Raw genomic sequence first — 20,011 nt, 5'->3', positions numbered from 1 at the left:
CAGGTGTGCTGGTGCTGGAATCGAACAAAATGTGAAACGGCTGGAGGTCCCTGAGGATTGGTTTGGGAAACACTGCTCTACAGTATTCCTAGCGGGACTGTTCCTTTGAGTATAACAGCAGTATAACAGCAGTACAGTGAGCTAATGGTATGTGTGAAAGGGTTCTTAATATTACTGTAATGCAGCTCCTCTTGTAAATCGGATTTAAGAATTGTTATTGTTTTGGATTAGCTCTTTAACCGCATTGGTATAAGGAGAAGGCGTAGGTGGCCAATGGTTGTGGAAAAACAATTGATGCTAGTGATTGGGTATACAAGACCACAATCCTACAGAGCATACGTACAATTTATTTTCAAAATTCAAAATCTCCTTTTCCCTAACCCTTAAACTGAACCCTAACTCCTAAAACACTCCCTAACTCACTCACTCACAGCTACATGTGTGGAGGCCAGTCAGTGGAGGGTGCCCAGTGTGCCAGCTGTTAGTGAGTTTACATGTTCTGTTAAAACTAGATTAACTAGATTTTCCCAACAACTGTTTCAGTGGCTAAACAACAACCTTTCGTTTTATAAAGCATATTTCTAAAACTGATTCACACACAGTAGATTATTCCTGAGGGAAACAACCCAGTGAATAAACCCTGAATTCCAATGATAACGAGGAAGATACAGCTGTATTGCTTGAACAGTATTATGACAATGTCCTTCTGAGAAATTACTTTTAAATATAGCACTTAATCAAGGATCCTTGAACACATCAGGCTTCCTCATTACCTCACATGAAAGCTATCCCAAATCCTCCCTCTCTTGATTCGATGAAGACTTCCTCTCATTGCCCAAACCAAGCTGACTATCGTCTTCAACAACGGATGTGTCTCAAAGGCCACCCTATTCCCAAATATAGTGCACTTCTTTTGACCAGAGCCCTACGGTGCTCTATGGGCCTGTCATAGAGGGAATAGGGTGTCATTTAGGTAAAAAATGTCATTTTTTTGTCTGAAATATACAGTATTAGATCCCTCTATTTATTTTTCCAAGCTAATGATCAAGTCCTGTAACAAGCATTAGCAGCCATTAACGACTCAAACTGTAGCTTGACAACGTGGTAACTTAATGGTGTTATATACTGTAATATACATCGCTATCAACTGTTTCTAAGATAAGAACTTCTGACACCTGTAGTAACTATTTTTCACTGAACCTTTGGCCAATTATAAATGGTAATTTATAATCATCAACACCATAATCCCAGAAACCCCAGACCCACTCCAATTTGCATACCACCCCAACAGATCCACAGATTATGCAGTCTCTATTGCACTCCACACTGCCCTTTCCCACCTGCACTAAAGAAACAGCTATGTGAGAATGCTATTCATTGACTGCAGCTCAGGGTTCAACACCATAGTGCCCTCAAAGCTCATCAATAAACTAAGGACCCTGGGACTAAACACCTCCCTCTGCAACTGGATCCTGGACTTCCAGGTGGTAAGGGTATGTAACAACACACCCGCCATGCTGATCCTGAACAAAGGGGCCCCTCAGGGGTGCGTGCTCAGTCCCCTCCTGTACTCCCTGTTCAATCATGACTGCACGACTCCAACACCATCATCAAATTTCCCGATGACACAATAGTGGTAGGCCTGATCACCGACAACAACGAGAAAGCCTATAGGGAGGACGTCAGAGGCCTGGCCGCGTGGTGCCAGGACAACAACCTCTCCCTCATCTCCTTTGATCAAGACAAAGGAGATGATTGTGGACTACAGGAAAAAAAGGACCAAGCACGCCCCCATTCTCATCGACAAGGCTGCAGTTGAGCAGGTTGTGAGCGTCCACATCACCAACAAACTAACATGGTCCAAGCACACCAAGACAGCCGTGAAGCGGGCACGACAAAACCTATTCCCCCTCCGGAGACTGAAAAGATTTGGCATGGGTCCTCAGATCCTCAAAAGGTTCTACAGCTGCACCATCAAGACCATCCTGACTGGTTGCATCACGGTCTGGTATAGCAACTGCTCGGCTTCTGACCGCAAGGCACGACAGAGGGTAGTGCGAACGGCCAAGCTTCCTGCCATCCAGGACCTCTATACCAGGCGGTGTCAGAGGAAGGCCCTAAAAATGGTTGAAGACTCCAGCCACCCTAGTCATAGACTTTTTTTTGGGGGGGTTTACCTTTATTTAACTAGGCAAGTCAGTTAAGAACAAATTCTTATTTTCAATGACAGCCTCGGAACAGTGCCTTGTTCAGGGGCAGAATGACAAATTCTTACCTTTTCTCCTTGGGGATTCAATCTTGCAACCTATCGGTTACTAGTCTAACGTACTAACCATTAGGCTACCTGCCGCCCTGTTCTCTCTGCTACCCCACGGCAAGCGGTACCGGAGCGCCAAGTCTAGGTCCAAGAGGCTTCTAAACAGCTTCTACCCCCAAGCCATAAAACTTCTGAACATCTAGTCAAATGGCTACCCATACTATTTGCATTGCCCCCCCTCCACTCTCCACACCACTGCTGCCCTCTTTTGTCATCAATGCATAGTCACTTTAATTAACTTTACCTATATATACATACTACCTCAACTAACCGGTGCCCCAGCACATTGACTCTGTACCCGGCAACCCCTATATATATATATATATATATATATATATAATTTTTTTACTGCTGCTCTTTAATTTAATTACTTACTTTTGTCTCTTATTCTTATCCGTATTTCTTGAATCTGCGCTGTTGGTTAGAGGCTTGTAAGTCAGCATTTCACTGTATGGTCTACACCTGTAGAATTCGGCGCATGTAGCTAATATAATTTTATTTGAATTACCCCAGTGTCTCAAAACACAGCGAATAGTATGTACCTGCTAGAGTGAACTTTTTTAAGTGTCATCCGAAATATCAGGACCTAGCACCACAGTCAGTGTCTATGGGAGTGTAGAAATTATGAAGACCACTCTGTTAGCCGTAGCGTGTGAAAAGTAGCCCAAGTGTTACATCTGACGAATGGGTGTAGAATGTTCGGTCAGCATTCATAAGTTAATTGAGCCTTCGTAGTTTCTCCAGTCCTGGACACCCCTTGTGTTGTTGTTGGCTTGGTCTCAGTATAAATCAGTTGATGACTACATCTTTAGAAGCCTATTGTATACTTTATATTCATCCCTCTTTCGGCATAACATTACAGTAATATACTATATGCGAAATAAAACACTATCAATATTTACTATGTGACCAAAAGTATGTGGACACGTGCTCGTTGGGCATCTCGTTCCAAAATCTAAAATAATATGGGGTTGGTTCCCCCTTTGCTGCTATAACAGCCTCCCCTCTTCTGGGAAGGATTTCCACTAGATGTTGAAACATTGCTGCGGGGACTTGATTCCATTCAGCCATGAGCATTAGTGAGGTTGGGCATTGATGTTGGGCAATTAGGCCTGGCTCGCAGTTGGCATTCCAATTCATCCCAAAGGTCTTTGATGGGGTTGAGGTCAGGGCTCTGTGCAGGCCAGTCAAGTTGTTCCACACCGATCTTTACAAACAATTTCTGTAAGGACCTCGCATTGTTAAAGGGGGTATTGTCATGCTGAAACAGGAAAGGACTTTCCCCAAACTGTTGCCACAAAGTTGGAAGCACAGAATCGTCTAGAATATCATTGTATGCTGTAGCGTTAAGATCTCCCTTCACTGGAACTAAGTGGCCTAGCCCGAACCATGAAAAACAGCCCCAGACCATTATTTCTCCTCCACCAGTTGACACTATGCATTGGGGTAGGTATCGTTCTCCTGGCATCCGCCAAACCCAGATTTGTCCGACGGACTGCCAGATGGTGAAGCGTGATTCATCACTCCAGAGTGAGTTTCCACTGCTCCAGTGACCAATGGTGGCAAGCTTTACACCACTCCAGCTGACGCTTGGCATTGAGCATGGTGAGCTTAGAATTGTGTGCGGATGTTCAGTCATGGAATGGTCTAGGTAGTGAGTGTTGCAACCAAGAACAGATGATTTTTACGCTCTACTCAGCAGTCCCGTTCTGATAGCTTTAGTGGCCTACCACTTCGTGGCTGAGCCGTTGTTGTGCCTAGATGTTTCCACTTCACAATAACAGCACTTAACAGTTGACCGGGGCAGCTCTAGCAGTGCAGAAATTTAAAGAACTGACTTGTTGGAAAGTTGGCATCCTGTGACTGTGCCATGTTGAAAGTCACTGAGCTCTTCAGTAAAGCCATTCTACTGCCAATGTTTGTTTATGGAGAACTGTGTGCTCAATTGTATACACCTGTCGGCAACGGGTGTGGCTGAAATAGCCAAATCCACAAATTTGAAGGGGTGTCCACATTCTTTTGTATAGAGTGCAATTTACACACAATACCCCTTTTATGACAAAGCAAAAACAGATTTTAGAAATTTTAGCAAATGAATTAAAAAAATTATAAAACTATCACTTTACTCAGTACTTTGTTGAAGCACCTTTGGTGGCGATTACAGCCTCGAGTCGTCTTGGATATAGCGCTACAACCTTAGCTTGTTTGGGGAGTTTCTCCCATTTCTTCTCTGCAGATATTAAGTGCTATCAGGTTGGATGGGGAGTGTCGCTGCAGTTATTTTCAGGTCTCTCCAGAGATGTTCGATCGGGTTCAAATCTGAGCTCTGGGTGGGCCACTCAAGGACATTCAGAGACTTGTCCCGAAGCCACTCCTGCGTTGTCTTGGCTGTGTGGTTAGGGTCATTGTCCTGTTGGAAGGTGAACCTTCGCCCCAGTCTGAGGTCCTGAACGCTCCGGAGCAGGTTTTCATCAAGGATCTCTCTGTACTTTTCTCTGTTTATCTTTCCCCCGATCCTGACTAGTCTCCCAGTCCCTGCTGCTGAAAAACATCCCGGCAGTATAATGCTGCCACAACTATGCTTCATTGTAGGCATGGTGCCAGGTTTCCTCCAGAAGTGACGCTTTGCATTCAGTCCAAAGAGTTGGTTTCATCAGACCAGAGAATCGTCTTTCTCATGGTCTGAGAGTCTTCAGGTGCCTTTTGGCAAACTCCAAGCAGGCGGTCATGTGCCTTTTACTGAGGAGTGGCTTCCGTCTGGCCACTCTACCATAAAGGCCTGATTGGTGGAGTGCTGCAGAGATCGTTGTTCTTCTGGAAGGTTCTCCCATCTCCACAGAGGAACCCTACAGCTCTGTCAGTGTGACCATCAGGTTCTTGCTCACCTCCCTGACCAAGGCCCTCCTTCCCCGATTGCTCAGTTTGGCCAGGTGGCCAGTTCTAGGAAGAGTCTTGGTGGTTCCAAACTTCTTCCATTTAAGAATGATGGAGGCCAATGTGTTCTTGGAGACCTTCAATTCTGCAGACATTTTTTGGTACCCTTCTCCAGATCTGTGCCTCGACACAAAGCTCTACAGACCATTCATTCGACCCCGTGGCTTGGTTTTTGCTCTGATATGCACTGTCAACTGTGGGACCTTATATAGACAGGTGTTTGCCTTTCCAAATCATGTCCAATCAATTGAATTTACCACAGGTGGACTCTAATGAAGTTGTAGAAACATCAACGATGATCAATTTAAACAGGATGTACCTGAGCTCAATTTCGAGTCTCATAGCAAAGGGTCTGAATGTAAATAAGTAATTTCTGTTTTTTATTTTAATACATTTGCAAAAAAATCTAAGCCTTTTTTTGTTTTGTCATTATGGGGTATTGTGTGTAGTAGATTAATGAGGATTTTTATTTAATTTAATCCATTTTAGATTAAGGCTGTAACGTAATAAAATGTGGAAAAGGTCAAGGGGCCTGAATACTTCCCGAATGCACTGTATATAGTGTATGTTAGAGAACAGAGGAGGATACAGATGTGGGATCTTAATTTGAGCCAATTTGCTACTGCAGGAAAATAATTCTGCAGCATCAGGTAATGTGGATTATAATTAATGGACAATTTTTGGAGGGGTTGATACATCTTTTGTTAAGGCAAATCAAGTCTGATATTTTAAAGTGGAATTAAACATTTTAGAAGCCTTTTTAAACCTTAAATATACTACAAATTAGAAAATTCTCAGCGACGAAAGTGATCCAAGTTAAAATTATATGACTGTAGGCCTATATTATGACCTTTACATTCTGTTCAGGAGGTTGACATTTACAGATTTCATGCACTAGACTTCCTTAAGAACAGATGGATCTCTTGCATGTCATTCACACTGATCTGACATTTTTAAAGAAACTGTGTACAACTTTCAATATAATGCATCTCAATAGGAAAATAGTGCTTTTGCACAATGTTAGAAACCTAATATTCCACAAATTACTTTGTAATTTCAATAACAGGTATTCTTATCAACATTTTAGCTTTTTTAATAAACTAATGTCTTCTCAGTGTTGCATATTTGTTTCTAGGGCACAACATGTGCTTCAAAAGTAGAATTCGTATTGGGGTTGTTCCGTCTCAAAAAGCAGAATATTTCAACACCAACCATCTCAAATTGTTCTGAAATCGTTTCTGTAGTTCGAAACAGATACGGTGAGCATTCCGGAAACATTATTTTGTTGAATTATAATTTGATCTCTGAGAAATTAAGCTAATTGAATACCCCCAAATTTGCCATTTTTATTTATAGGGTTCATATAATATTCAATAATTATAGTATCTAACATCCAATTTGGACCAAACCTTTTTCGAACAATGACTAAGGAATCCAAAGAACTGGTCAGAAGCCATCAACTGTTTCAAATGTTTTGCATTTGTGGCACAAACCCAATGTAATTTAATGGTACACATATTAGCATTTTCGCGCTTCATATCCAATTGGCTTGCTGAAATGACATGGAACGACCCATCGGCCCAATATAGGCTGGATGTCAATCAACATTTTTAAAATTATATTATATATATATATTATATATTTTTGAATCAACCAGTTTTGTCCTTTTCAAGTTACAGATGTAGAATAGAGTTAAGCTGCCATGACATTACACTTTAAGGGTCATGACATATCCACATGTTGACTTTCTTGAAATCATTTTTGCTCTGTGTGTCTCAGCAGACCATTTGCTATCACTGTTCTGTATCTAACCCCAGAAATAGATGTCTAGCATCCCTTAAAAAAAAGAGAGACTGGGCGGAGCCGGAATATCACCACAGAGCATTTTCAAATAGGCTTCCATCCAAATGCCTCCAGCACCCCCCCTCACCACCACCACCATAATTGCAGTGTCAATGCCCCCCTTGAACCAAAAGGGCTTCTGCAGTGAATCAGACATAATTCCCATGAGGCACAAGAAGAAAAAAAGGCTTATGTTTCTTCAATGGAGGATCCTCTTTTTCCAGGCTCCAAATGGAAATAGGCTGACCTCCACCATGGAAACTTGGACCAATCACAACAGAGCGATTGGAGCGTTCATTGAGTTAATTGTTTCCTGCCACTGAGGTACAGTAAAGTGATTTAGGGACAAAGAAAGTGGGCAGTGTGCTACTCAATGCATGGAATTGTGTGCGTCTATTCTCCAACATTCACTTTGACATGGAGAGAAAATAAATAATATTTTGGGATATTGTAACATTGATATGTTGATATGAAAGGAGTATAGCATAGCTGCCAATCATCATATTCATAGATACGGATTGTAAACGTTAATCTGATTTATCATAATCCTATTCAAAGTGGGAAAACAAGTACTTCCTTTAGTTGCGAAAAACAGAAAAAATAATTTAGCACATCCATCTTAACCATACAATGTTAGTGAAGCTTGTTAGATCTCCCATTGATCGAAATGTTAGTACAGGCCCATAGCATGTTAATGCACATACACTCAACATATACATGCCCTACACCCTACACACACAGACTCACAAAGACAAGACCAAGAAGATAGCTAGCAAGAGAACCCCCATAGCCTAGGGAAGAACTAGCTAGCACCAGCTGGCACCTTGCTTTGGTAACTCCCTCCATAATGGCAGCTAATTGACGCGCAGCGCCAACAAGTCAAGCCTCCCTTTCATCTGTCCATGAAAGAAAAGGCTTGGGCTGGGTTTGGGTGAGGGACAGGAGAGGGTAGGCTGCCTGGTGCCAACACCCATTGACGGTCATGAAATATGTATGGTTGCCGAGCAGCAGCCAGCCATAATTGATCAGAGGGCACCATTGTGACGGCACACCCCTATTTGGCTGCACCTGTGGACCCTTCCACTCCATTAGTCCTCCATGATGATCAGAGAGAGGAAGGAGACACCCCCTGATGAGTTACTGACACTCTCACACTGGGTCTTGGGCCTTGGTCTTCACTGTTATGGAAGGGGGGTTTGGATGCTATCCTTCAATGATATCCAGCGTCTTTGCTAAGGTTGTTTACGTAGGGAGGGCTTAAGTCTTTCACAAGCAATACCGATATGAATAGTGTGAAGTCAAAAGGATTGTTTCATCGATTTAAATATGTAGAAATATATTAAAGAGCTATAGCTTGCACAGGCATAGCATTTATCATGCTAAACAACATGGCCTAGAGCCTATCGAGCTGCAGAATCATCTGAATGAACAATCCTATGCATAATATGCATTCTTAACAGTCGCAGGTAGCAGCGCTATTCTTCACCATAGCAATGACCAGAATCTGGTGTCATTGTTTGCACACAGGAAAAGGCCCACATGTAATCCCCTGGCAGATGTCAGGCGCCACATTCTCATTCATTTCATGCATTGTTAGCTGCCCCTCAATAAGAGGTCTGCTAAATGACTTAATAATCATCATCAGGAGAATTGTAATTGCACAAACATTGCAGAAGACAGGACGAGGACGGCCTGTGATGTGTGTACCACTGCTGAACCCAATTCCCTGTTATGTGACGATAATCCATATGGACAGGTGAATTAGAGAGAATTCCCTGGCAGATTGCGTGGACTTAGACAATCAATGGGTTGCAGCTGAGAAGTGCAGCGAGTTCTGAGAAAAGGCATATGTTTGTCCTGCACTGTAGCTCTTCTGTTGCTTTCCTTGTTCCTTCTTGAAGTAATCACAGATCTGAGGAGACTGGTGAGAAGACCAATTTGGTGGACAGTGCTGTGGATTTTGAGAGTTTGAGACCCATTCCCCCGCACTCATTGATTCCTTATCTATACAGTGTCATATGTCAAGGCCTGTCAATCCAGAGCAGTAATCACCTTGAAGGGATGGATTGTGGTAGGTTGGAAAGCCTTTTTTTAGAGATTGATTACTTTTACAGTGATCGAGGTAAAATCATCTGTTTATAGCCCTAGAATTACCATCAGTATCAATCTAAACATATGAGTCTTCATAGACTTTATGGCTGTTATGATAATACTAGTGCGGAGCGATTATTTATTTTCGACTGTTAGAAAATAATCACAGATTTCAGTTTCAAATATCTTTTTTAAGGATTAAATGCACTATGCATTTTGTGGGCTGAATGCTGTAACACAGAATAAAACAATTAATATAAGTCCCATGATGGCAGTGACTGCCCATTACTGCTTATCACTAATTAACCATCATTTATTCACATTACTTTACTTTAGTAATATGTTTCAGTTGTGTATATTACATTTGCTTTATTTAATGACTTTATTATTTAATTCAAAGTCACCATCTCATTTCTATAGAGCTGCTTCCTATGCTGTCTGACGAAATCACTATTTTACTAGTTCAAAGTAAGGCATACTTTTATGACTGCTGAATACCAACTATCAATCATTTGGATCATGTATTTTCAGGTAGAGATAACTCGTGCAGCAACTGCTCTCTATCCCTCTCATCGAGCATTCCTCTGTCCCTTTTAAATAGCAGTCTTAAAAGAAACACAGATCGGACAAGTAGGCAAGCAATGGATTATGGTCATTGTAGTTCATTAACACGTTTTTGGCTCTAAACTATGTTGAATATTGGCCTGTTGAAAACAACAGGCCTACATCGCATATTCCGGGCTTCATCTGATTTATCTCTAGAGAAACTGCCCAATGTGCACATTGAGCTCACAGAAGAAGAAAAAAACAGAACGAAGTGGAATTCAAATAACTGAACCTAAGTTGGTTAAAATGGTTCAGCACTAGATAACGCGTACCGGTATACTACAGTATGATGGTTATGATCCTCATCAACACGTAGCAGTTATATTATTTTTGCCAGTTACACTGTGTAATTGCGATCACATTTATTGGATAGTTTCTGACGATATGGGACAATGGTTACCCTTCTGACAATGCGTGTCCGTCTGCTGCATGGGTCAAATTGGTCCTGCATGCTCTTGAACTCTTTCGGTTTACAAATTGGTCCTGCATGCTCTAGAACTCTTTTCGGATTACAAATTGGTCCTGCATGCTCTAGAACTCTTTCGGATTACAAATTGGTCCTGCATGCTCTAGAACTCTTTCGGATTACAAATTGGTCCTGCATGCTCTAGAACTCTTTCGGATTACAAATTGGTCCTGCATGCTCTAGAACTCTTTCGGATTACAAAGTGATTGCAGGACTTGAATCACTCCATTTATTGATATTCCTCCAATTAAAGGCTATCGCAAACTGCATCCACTCCGTTCATTTTGATCTCCCTGCTGAAAGAAAAAAGGTTACTGAATGTTTGATGTCTGCATACAAATTAAGAATGCTCTATTGAGAAATTTTACAAATCAATGACTCGGGAGTTTAAAAGAATCGGAGGTTCCATCTTGGTTTCCCACATCGGTTAATTGGAAAAGTGTGAATGCGTAGACTAAGTGTACACACTTCACCTTAACAGTACAACTTCTTAATAATCTTCTACTCTTAACTCTAAAGAACTCCGCCAAGCTTATATAACTGGATGACGATTCAAATAGACAACAAAAGTTCATAGAATATTTGACATTCGATGGTGTGTCTGTACAAAGATGTGCCAGTCTGAAAAGGCTCCAAGGCAGCCATCTTATAATAGCTTCCTGAGCAGAACAAGGCCATGACACGCTGAATTGAATTTCATTGTGGACACCAAGGCTGTGGGATGTTTGGCTCATTGTTAGAGTCATCTCATTTCCTCCTGCCGTTGGCGGTTTCCACTTCTTGTTGTGTCAGGTCAGGCAGGTGAAATGTGTCATGACCAAACGTAGGGAAAAAGTTGCGTTACATTTAATTTAATGGAGCTTGTTTTTTTTATGTCAAGTGCATGTATGATTACAGGAAGCCGAGTAGCATGTTTCTATAAAAAAAATATTGAATCAGATTTACTGGAGCTGACGTCATTCTAAGTGTCATTGACAGCTTGTAAAGCTGACCCTGAGATACACAGTACAACTCATTCATCTCTACATGTGTATTTATGAAGAGGATGTTGGGTGACATTCAGGTCCAAAGTTACATAGCAGGGTGTATATACTTATTTCCTACAACAGAAAAAAATCAAGGTTAGTGAGCACAATTTACTGTCGATCACATGCATATGTCTACTTAACACCCTGAGTGCGTTGATCCAGTCTCTACACGTTTTGAAATTGGTCATCAAAAATGATACTATATGATACTAAATTCTTGGTTTCATGAAGAAAGACCATTGCCACCTACCGATTTCAATATACACACAATACACCCATCTTAAATGTGGTTGCTGTTCAGTAAATTGATAGAAAGGTTAAGAAAACAGCTCTGCACACCTTGGGTCATCCAAACGCAGTTTGGAAGAAACTGTCTAAATATGCATATTTCCACCAAAAGGCCAACGGCTTAGATTTAATGAGCAACATCTTGAAAAACAGAAGACATCTTTGGAGGCCAAAGTCGAAATGATGAGAACAAAACCAAGGTACACAAGTAGATTGAGAATTGACCCATGCCTCGTTAAAAATTCCCTTTCTTTCACCGTTCAGTCACTTTCTGTGTGCCTGAGCAGTCATTTGTTGCAGGGGCGTTGATGAGTGAGAACGGCATATCACCCTAATGGGCATGTGAGGGGGTGGTCTGCACTCCGAGGGTGGTAGCATCTACCAATGACTCAGCCATTCAGCGCTGGCCTGCACACAGGTTTCTCTCTCTTCCTGTTCTGTTCCCTGTTTCAATGCAATAAAGTGTGCTGTTAACACATGCTTTCATAAAAGCCCACTTTTGTTACGTGTTTGTCTCTTATGCAGTGCAGCACATATTCAAGGTAGTTATGAACAATGTAGTCAAACCTGTTGAGCACATTCTGCAGTTATGACAATCAAATGCCCTTCTTCAAATCAACCCTCTCTGAAAACTGGCAATTTTATGAAATCATCCCTCCATCACTCGCAAATACCATATTACAAGACAGAAATATTGTGTTATTGTACATATATCATTTCTGTCAAATGCCGTAAACACAGCAAACCCACACACATGCATAAAAACTAGCTGCACCTCTCAAAATAACCAAGCTTGCTTAACATGCAATTACAGTGCTACATGTGTTGGTTTAGTTTAATTTAGTGCATGTTTGAGGGCTGAAATAAAGCTAGGAGAAAACCCTTTGCAGAGAATGATTGAGGAACGCTCTCAGGTTTGTGGTGCTCAGAAGCTGTCTTTGCAACACTCCATAATTAGTGTGGCTTTTGAATGATTATTCTCCACTGGAGTGGTGTTATGTAACTATTGCCGCTTATGCAATACTTTCTATGTGAAATACCCATTCAACATACCAAACAGAGAGGCCATTCATTGAATGTACTATGTACCTAGGCTTTTTTGTCACACAAAAGTGTAGTGGAGAACTTGTGTCAAAGATACCTTGACAAAGTGGATGCATTATGGGATGGAAAAGGGAAGAAAACATTTCCACCCACGTTGTCTCCTCTTGTGTGGTAAATCCATTTCACAAGACACCCATCTCTCATTGAAATCCCACTGACCTCACAGAAAGTCTAAATAAACAGATAGGAAATGAGGGGCAAGAGCTTGCCTGTAGTTCCATTTATATGTTAATCTGTTGCAGCCTTGGTCTTGGGCTTTGAGTGATTCTCGTATAAGGCAAGGTAATGAATTCAGCTGGACATATTCTGCTGTACGTGACATTAAAACTTGAAACTTGGTCATGTAGAGCCTACACATCCTTTGAACTCAGAGCCAATCCATCATTATGTACGTCCTGCAATGCATTATGTTCAAGCCTCCGTAATTGTCCCATTTCTTTAGAAGATAACTGGTTTGTAGTGAAATGGCTGGTGTACATAAATCACCTTTGTAACCATGGGTAATCGTAGAGGAGGACAAAGCATATGCATTTGCCTTTTGTCCAGTGCAAAGAATAAATGTAGAAGAAGAAGAAGAAGATGAAGAAGAGGACTTCTTTATGGACTACTAACTAACATTCACCTCTTGAGTCTCTCCATTTGCATGATGGATTGTACATTTTGTCAAAGTGAAGGAGCATTGGACCTGCACTGTTTCACCCCCTCAAACACCACAGTACATTAATGGAATTTCAACGCTCCTGTGAGTTTTGGCTGTAACGACATTTATTCTTCATCGTGTGTGTGAGGACAAGATGGCACCAACAGACACGGTCACCCTATTTCTAGCTCCTAGCCAACTTTGTAGTGTTTCATTTTGGTGTGTGTGTCATTTCGTACATTATTTGCACACAGACAAAAAATGACCTTTGGACATTAGAATAGAGGTCACTGCCAGAAATTCAACTTCCCTGACCTGGATCCTTTGTTTGAACTTCATGAGGCAACTCTATTCATCCCGGGGGCAGCATCAAAACACTGACGCCCGGAGAAAAGTAAGAAGTGGGGCCATAGTCAGACTCAGGCGGCGTGCATACCATCGACTGCTTCAGAGTATATTACTCGCTAACGTTCAGTCCCTGGACAATAAAGTAGACAAGCTCAGGGCGAGGATCTCCTTCTAGAGTACCATCAGGGACTGTTTTACAGAATCATGGCTCTCTGGATATATTGTCCCCGTCCATCAGCCAGCAGAGTTGTCTATCCATCGCACGGACAGGAAGAAAGAACTCTCCGGGGAAAAAAGGCACCGTTTTTTTTCATGATTAACAACTCATTGTGTGATTGTGGCAACGTACAGGAAATCAAGTCATTTTGTTCTCCCGGTCTGGAATACCTCACCATCAAATTCCGACCACATTACCCCAAAGAGACTTTTCAGTCATCATCACAGTCATGTATATCCCCCACTCCCAAGCAGACACCTTGACGGTTCTCAGGAAATCTGAGGAAAACGCTACCGAAATTCTATCAACACATCAACTGAGCTACACACGCATCATGTACCCTGGATCAATACTACTCTCCCTTCCGGTACGGCTACAATGCCATCCCCCGACCTCCCTTTCGGAAAATCGGATCACACCTCCATTCTGCTCCTCCCCACCTATAAACAGAAACTTAAACAGGAAGCACCCATGGTAAGGACTGTTCAATGTTGGTCTGACCAATTGGAATCTATGATTCAAGATTGTTTTGATCACGCGGATTGGGAAATGTTCCGGGTCACCTCTGAGAATAATATGACGTATACACAGCCTCGGTGACTGGGTTCATCAGGAAGTGCATAGAGAATGTCGTTCTCACTGTGATGATTAGAACTTATCCAAACCAAAAGCTGTGGATAGATGACAGCATTCATGCAGAACTGAACGCGCGAACCACCACATTTAAACATGGCAAGGTGACTGGGAACATAGACATGTACAAACATACCAGCTATGACCTCAATAAGGCAATCAGAGACCAAACGACAGTACAGGGACAAAGTGGAGTCGAAATTAAACGGCTCAGGCTTATAAATGGAAATCCAGCCACATAACAGACACGATGCCTCGCTCCCAGATTTAAATGTTCTGTATTGACTGACCTTCATGTCTTAAAGTAATAATGGACTGTCGTTTCTCTTTGCTTATTTGAGCTGTTCTTGCCATGGACTTGGTATTTTAGCAAATAGGGCTATGTTCTATATACCACCCCTACCTTGTCACAACACAACTGATTGGCTCAAACGCATTAAGAAGGAAAGAAATTCCACAAATTAACCTTTAACAAGGCACACCTGTTAATTGAAATGTATTCCAGGTGACTATTTCGTGAAGCTGGTTGAGAGAATGCCATGAATGTGCAAGGCTGTCATCAAGGCAAAAAGTGATACTTTGAAGAATCGCAAACAGAAAACTATATTTTGATCTGTTTCACACTTTTTCGTTTACTGTATGATTCCATGTGTTATTTCCTAGGTTTGATGTCTTCACTATTATTCTACAATGTAGAAAATAGTACAAATATATCTACAGTGCCTTGCGAAAGTATTCGGCCCCCTTGAACTTTGCGACCTTTTGCCACATTTCAGTCTTCAAACATAAAGATATAAAACTGTATTTTTTTGTGAAGAATCAACAATTGGGACACAATCATGAAGTGGAACGACATTTATTGGATATTTCAAACTTTTTTAACCAGAAGAGGACTAGGGTTCCAATTTTGGAACACCCCCCTCCACACAACCTCCACACAACCTCCACACATTAACAAGTCCAATGGCTCAAATGAAAGATAAACACCTTGTTTATCTACCCAGCAAGTCAGATTTCTAAAATGTTTTACGGCGAAAACATAGCACATATTTATGTCAAACCACCACCGAAGACACGGCTAATTTGCATAGCCAAGTTGAAAAAAATATGCAATCAACAAACGCAGGATTAAAAGAAAAATAATGCACTAACCTTTTGAAATCTTCATCAGATGACAGTAATATAACATGTTACACAGTACATTTGTTTTTTTCAATAATATGCTATATATATCCATAAATCTCTGTTTACAATGATGCATCGTTCAAAAAATGCTACTCAAATGTCCTGAGAAATGACGATAGCTCCGGCAGATAACGTCAGCTAACAAGGAATACACATCATAAACTTTGACTAAATATGCATGTTCTACATATATATAGTTAGATACACTTCTTCTGAATGCAATCGCTGTGTTACATTTATTTTTAACGTTACAGGTTTCGTTCACTAGGCTATACTATGAGTCGGCGCTCAAAAAGTAGCATTATGGCTCCTCTATCTTGGAGTCCACATAAACCCAAATTTACCACATAAATATTCCCTTACCTTTGCTGTTCTTCCATCAGAAGACCTGGAAGGAATTATACTTACCAAAAACAGCGTTTAGTTTTGCAGTCTGTGTCTTTCGGTTCTCAAACACGACACATTTCGGTTGAAATGTAGCCAAAAGTCAAGTGGATGCGCACCAAAACGTCGAACTTACATATTATATGTCGATTAAACTTGTCAAACTAACTTCATAATCAAGCTTTAACATGTTATAAAGGTGTACAGCAATCGTGAGGACGAACAGAAACGCATGCATTGTATAATCGATCTTGGAAAAAAGACTGAGCAGAGCGCGCATAAAAGTGACCTGTTTTTTCGCGTGACCGAAAGGTTTCGGCCCGCCAAAACTCTCGTGAGCGCGCGATTCTCACAATGAGAAGCCCCATTGAAAGCTGAGATCGTGCTGAAGACAGAGAGGCTGTTCCCAGACCTGTAACTGCTTGGGAAGGGGGGGAGGGGGGGCGATGACGTCAAAGTTGGGCCAACTTTTCTGATGACAAGACAGAGTTTGGGAGAATGACTGCCCTGAGAGTTCTGCTTCACATACAGACATAATTTAAACGGTTTCGAAGCTTTAGAGTGTTTTCTATTCAATAATATTTTTTATATATATATTATTTTATATATATTTTTTAAATATATATTTGCATATATTAGCAACTTTTGACAAAAAAAAATTATGTTTACTATGGGCACGCAATTACTCCAGCGGGGGCAGTAGACAGCCCTATCCCCAAGAGGTTTTAACAAATCAAAAACTGAAAAATTGGGCGTGCAAAATTATTCAGCCCCTTTACTTTCAGTGCAGCAAACTCTCTCCAGAAGTTCAGTGAGGATCTCTGAATGATCCAATGTTGACCTAAATGACTAATGATGATAAATACAATCCACCTGTGTGTAATCAAGTCTCCGTATAAATGCACCTGCACTATGATAGTCTCAGAGGTCCGTTAAAAGTGCAGACAGCATCATGAAGAACAAGGAACATACCAGGCAGGTCCGAGATACTGTTGTGAAGAAGTTTAAAGCCGGATTTGGATACAAAAAGATTTCCCAAGAGCTTTAAACATCCCAAGGAGCACTGTGCAAGCGATAATATTGAAATGGAAGGAGTATCAGACCACTGCAAATCTACCAAGACCTGGCCGTCCCTCTAAACTTTCAGCTCATACAAGGAGAAGACTGATCAGAGATGCAGCCAAGAGGCCCATGATCACTCTGGATTAACTGCAGAGATCTACAGCTGAGGTATATTGCACAAATCTGGCCTTTATGGAAGAGTGGCAAGAAGAAAGCCATTTCTTAAAGATATCCATAAAAAGTGTTGTTTAAAGTTTGCCACAAGCCACCTGGGAGACACACCAAACATGTGGAAGAAGGTCCTCTGGTCAGATGAAACCAAAATTGAACTTTTTGTCAACAATGCAAAACGTTATGTTTGGCGTAAAAGCAACACAGTTCATCACCCTGAACACCCTATCCCCACTGTCAAACATGGTGGTGGCAGCATCATGGTTTGGGCCTGCTTTTCTTCAGCAGGGACAGGGAAGATGGTTAAAATTGATGGGAATATGGATGGAGCCAAATACAGGACCATTCTGGAAGAAAACCTGATGGAGTCTGCAAAAGACCTGAGACTGGGACGGAGATTTGTCTTCCAACAAGACAATGATCCAAAACATAAAGCAAAATCTACAATGGAATGGTTCAAAAATAAACATATCCAGGTGTTAGAATGGCCAAGTCAAAGTCCAGACCTGAATCCAATTGAGAATCTGTGGAAAGAACTGAAAACTGCTGTTCACAAATGCTCTCCATCCAACCTCACTGAGCTCGAGCTGTTTTGCAAGGAAGAATGGGAAAAAATTCAGTCTCTCGATGTGCAAAACTGATAGAGACATACCCCAAGCGACTTACAGCTGTAATCGCAGCAAAAGGTGGCGCTACAAAGTATTAACTTAAGGGGGCTGAATACTTAATAATTTTGCACACCCAATTTTTTCAGTTTTTGATATGTTAAAAAAGTTTGAAATATCCAATAAATGTCGTTCCACTTCATGATTGTGTCCCACTTGTTGTTGATTCTTCACAAAAAAATACAGTTTTATATCTTTATGTTTGAAGCCTGAAATGTGGCAAAAGGTCGCAAAGTTCAAGGGGGCCGAATACTTTCGCAAGGCACTGTATATATACACACACACACACACAAACACACACAGTGTTAAAACATTAGGAACACCTGCATTTTCCATGACATAGACTGACCATGTGAAAGCTAAACTCCCTTATTGATGTCATCTGTTAAATCCTCTTCAATAAGTGTAGATGAATGGGAGGAGACAGGTTAAAGAAAGATTTTTAAGCCTTGAGACAACTGAGACATGGATTGTGTATATGTGCCATTCAGAGGGTGAATGGGCAAGACAAAATATTTATGTGCCTTTGAACGGGGTATGATAGTAACTGCAATGTTGCTGGGTTTTTCACACTCAAGAATGGTCCACCACCCAAAGGACATCCAGACAACTTAACACAACTGTGGGAAGCATTGGAGTCAACATGGACCAGCATCCCCGTGGAACACTTTGGACACCTTGTAGAGTTGATGCACGACGAATTGAGGCTGTTCTGCAACTCAATATTAGGATAGTGTTCGTAATGTTTTGTACACTCGGTGGGTGGGTGTGTGTTAATTTCGATCTTTTTACTTTTTGGATTTGTGTGTATTGTTTTGTATTGCCAGGTATTATTACTGCACTGTTGGAGCTAGAACCACATTTCACTGCACCTGCCATACCATCTGCAAATCTGTGTACGCGACCAATAAACTTTGATTTGATATCCCTTCTAAACCCCATATAGCCCACAATAGCAGATGCTTGACACGTCATACCCGACATATTTGTCTCAGTTACTCATTCCAGTGTGAAATGATATGTTTTTAAAGAAGTTTCAGACATGACCCAATGGCCGAAAATAAATGGTTTCACATGGCTATCAAGAAAAATACACAGACCTAACCATAGAGGCGCTTTCTAGGTTATAGTAACTACAACCCAAGGCTATATGTTTGGGCTCCCAAGTGGCGCAGCGGTCTAAGGAATGCATCTCAGTGTGCTAGAGTTGTCACTACAGACACCCTGGTTCGAATTCAGGCTGTATCACAACCGGCCGTGATTGAGAGTCTCATAGGGCTGCGGACAATTGGCCCAGCGTTGTCCAGGTTTGGCCGGTGTAGGCCGCCATTGTAAATAAGAATTTGTTCATTACTGACTTACCTAGTTAAATAAAAAATGTCATAAATGTATTTATGTGCACTGCAAATATTCAAATGCTATTTGTGGCACATAGTCAGTAGGTCAAATAAATGACAGACCACTTGAGAGCCCTTACCTCTTCCACATCCCAGCTTCTGTGGTTAATGAGTTCAGACTCTATGTGCTGCTTGACTGGCCAGAGCAGCAGAAAGGGGCCCCTTTACGAGGAGTCAAAGGTACTGACCTGGAATAGGGGTTCAGGGGTACGTGAAGGGCCATGAGGCCAGTGAGAATGCGCATCTGGGGAGTACTGAGTCGGAAGGTCATGCACTGATTGTGCTGAATTGCAGTTAACTTTGAGGGTCACTCGACCACACAAAGGGTCGGTCAATGATTTCGATGGTAGTTAACGCATGGCCGGATGGAGCGGCAGGTTTTGACGGAATGATCAGTCAGTAAGGCAACATGTCAGGCTGCCCACGAGTTATCCCGTTCTGCCTCGCAAGTTTGCCGTAGCCCTGGAGTCATGGCCATAGTTGTTTGGTTAAAGTAACTCTTACTGGTGTCCAGCAGCTAACCATCTCGTGTTCCCCCGGTGTCTTCAAACCCTTTCTCCACACTGTATTCAACAATATTCAACAACGCCCTCTGGAGTTCATGCTATCATCTGGCACTCACCTGGCACTCAC

The sequence above is a fragment of the Oncorhynchus keta genome, chromosome 4, assembly GCF_023373465.1.
Source record: "Oncorhynchus keta strain PuntledgeMale-10-30-2019 chromosome 4, Oket_V2, whole genome shotgun sequence".
Taxonomy (NCBI): domain Eukaryota; kingdom Metazoa; phylum Chordata; class Actinopteri; order Salmoniformes; family Salmonidae; genus Oncorhynchus; species Oncorhynchus keta.
Note: the sequence above shows the minus strand (reverse complement) of the source record.